This window comes from Nanorana parkeri, unplaced genomic scaffold (assembly GCF_000935625.1).
Source record: "Nanorana parkeri isolate BGI_ZX_2015 unplaced genomic scaffold, ASM93562v1 scaffold453, whole genome shotgun sequence".
Classification (NCBI taxonomy): Eukaryota; Metazoa; Chordata; class Amphibia; order Anura; family Dicroglossidae; genus Nanorana; species Nanorana parkeri.
The window spans coordinates 1,088,621-1,091,490 of record NW_017306721.1 but is presented as its reverse complement, the minus strand read 5'-3'; the positions used below and the strand labels follow the sequence as shown (position 1 = coordinate 1,091,490).

The following is a 2,870-nucleotide window of genomic DNA, read 5'->3' as shown; positions in this document are numbered from 1 at the left end:
TTAACCCTCTCTGCTCTCATAAAAAAAAAAAAAAGCCGACATTTTGGGGGCCTCTGCTGTAAACTTAGAAATTAATTTCTCCACTATACCTACAGACGTGAATGAGAGCTTGTATGAACCCCTTAAAACTATATCAACAACAGGAGGAATGGGCTCCTGACCATGCGATAGCCAAACACACAACATGATCAGGAATATATTCCCCTTATCATAAACAACAACAACAGCTTAGCCCCAGTGCTGAGAGCATACAGTGAGCAAGCTTCCAGCACTGAATATAGGACACATATGTATGTTGGCTGGTCATTAACCCATGTTCTTGCTGCCACATGTGTGAGCTGGTCAGCAAGAGGTTGAATTGTTTTTACTACTTTTTTCAGAAAACTTTGGTGTGTATTCTGTTATCCTTCTCCAGGTTTAAAGAAAAAAAAAAAAAAAAAACTGCAAGGGTTAGCTTTTTGTTCCATAAGTGAAGGACTAAAGGTGACCATACACCTTACAACCATTGCACAACTTTTGTTGTGCGATGGTTGCAAGGTGATTAAAATTTCATACAACCTGCCCATCACGGACAGGCAGATCGTACTTGTGATCATCGCAAGTCCTCCCCGCTGAGGGGAGGGCTTGCAGATGCTTGCAATGGTGAGCGGGCAGTGTGCGCTTGCGCACCCCGGGTCGTGCTGCTTTAGTCTTGCAATCTCGCTACCAACCCACCGAAAATCGTACGATTTTCGGCGGGTTTTCTAGCGTGCTCGTTATACGAAAATCGCACGACTGTAGACTAAGTGCGGTCACACGCTGCCCATCAACCTTACGATTATCGTACGATAATCGTCAGGTGCATGGGCACCTTTATACTTACCTGCTCCAAAAGGCTTCAAGGTGGCCCACAGCAGCCTCCGCCCTTTAAATCATCACATACTATGCAAGGCCCAAAACTCTACGTTATACGTGAGAACACTGAAGGACAGTCCACAAGTGGGAGTGCCGATTGGCAGGGAAGTGGGGATCAGGTACGTAAAAGGCCTTTTCGCCATACCCCTAGACATAAATGAGCAGTTAACCCTTGCAATGCAGGATCGCATCAGTGCAAGGGGTGTCCCCCCCCACCCCAGATATGGGCTTCAACTCTCACATCAAGCAAGAATGAACAGTTTTTTTTGGGGGGTGGATAAGCTTCTATTACACTGTGTTGATAGGCTTTGGCCCTGCGTCGATGACATCACTGAGATGCGTCTGAGCTCATTCACAATTCAATGACAGTTGCAGCACACCTACCCCTTACCCGTTTCTCGCAGATTTTGCACCCCCGTGGACATGTATGGAAATGCAAAACCTGCTTAAAATGAACAAAAGCCCATGGGCACAGATCCTCCAAACATTCCATTGCAATGCAATAATGTGTTAGATGTGGAATGTGATTGCATGCTTTGTGTACAGCTCCCCATCTGTAAGACCCGCTCATTCCCCTTCCCATCAGGTTTTGTTCCGTTGTCACTCTACAAAGGCAGCATTGTATTTACATTTGCTGAGAAAGGTAGGAACGTGCAAGAGAAAAGGAAAACACAACAAAAAAAACATCATGTAGTATAAAGTCATCAGAGCATGCCATCAGTATAACATTGTGTACACAAATCCCATGTGGAACAATCATCGGTCAGATTACCGGGAGCAGATTGAAGCTAATTCTGATTTTACACCTCGGACCACCGATCCCCATCGGATGAGAACAGAGAAAGAAAAGCGGAAGAGATGACAGCCGGTCCATCGGAGTGTAAAACCAGCACTGACCGAACCTGAGCCTGGTAATCTGGGTCGTAGAGCTGACACTCAGCTAGCCTGCCATAGATACACACACACACATATACATGTACATGATATCTGAAATAGATATGACATACACGGCTGCTATAAATACCCACCGGGGAAAAGGCAGACATGTTCGGGGAGAAGGGAGTGCACACAAACACAACAAACCGCGGAAAATGCTGAAATTTTTTTGCAAAATGAAAGCCGATCGGGCGGCAAGATTCCGGGCTCCATCGCGATGAAAGAGACCTCCTGTCGCGATAGGCGGCCCTGTGTGTTTCGGCTCCCCGGTGACCCCCCATGTCTGCCTCGCACACCCCCGGCTCAGGCCGCCGCCGCCGGCTGCCTCCTCTGGGCCGCCATTATCCTTTGTTTCGCGGCTCTTTTTTTTTTTTTTCCTCCAGCCGCCTTCACTCGGCCGGCCCGGGGCAGCGGGCTCTCCGTCCTTTCCACACGGCCGTACAGACATGACGAGCTGGCGGGAAAATGAAAAATCGTCGGTGGGTGTAAGCTTCCACACAGACCCCAGAGCCCCCCTGTGCGTGTGGCCGTCTGGGTGTGAGGAGAGCCCCGGCGCTGCGGCCTGCTCCATGTTTCTGCTCCAGCCTCTCCCTCTCCTCCTCCTTCCTCTTACCGGGTTACACTGCCTCTCCTCCGTCACTGCTTTCGTTCGCGGCTGGGATCTCGCTGGGCTTTTTTTATTCTCTTCCCCACCACGTAACACACCGCGTCAAACTACACCTCCGCCGCGTCACTGTGTAGCTTGCTCCTCTCTCTCCTTCCTCTGCTGGGCGGCTTCTTCTCTTTTTTTTTTTTTTTTCCAATCTCCACCAGGCGCGGCGTTGTGAGGCGGGTTCCACTCCGACAGGACACAGCCCGAGCTCAGCGCAAACAGCCAGCCAATCAACAGAGAGGGGGCGGAGGGACTTGCGTGGGAGCGGCGCGCATGCGCGGATAGGAACGGAAATGGCCGAACGTATCCGAAAGAAAAGACATGGCGTGTTCCCGGGCTTGTAGTGCGCGTTGGGGTGTTCACTTTTAGAGTGTACGATTTCTAGACG

At 49.9% G+C, this 2,870-nt stretch overlaps 1 protein-coding gene across 2 annotated transcripts in view; it reads right to left on the bottom strand.

Moving 5' to 3' along the window:
* CREB1 (cAMP responsive element binding protein 1) overlaps positions 1–2,658 on the bottom strand; it is a 51,205-nt gene extending 48,547 nt beyond the window's left edge. The window contains exon 1 of one of the 2 annotated variants that reach the window (XM_018560416.1): positions 2,444–2,658. The gene's annotated coding sequence lies outside the window, so the exon portion shown is untranslated. The remainder of the gene's footprint in view (positions 1–2,443) is intronic. The other variant, XM_018560415.1, reaches the window with a different exon arrangement.
* Between the last annotated feature and the right edge of the window lie 212 nt (positions 2,659–2,870).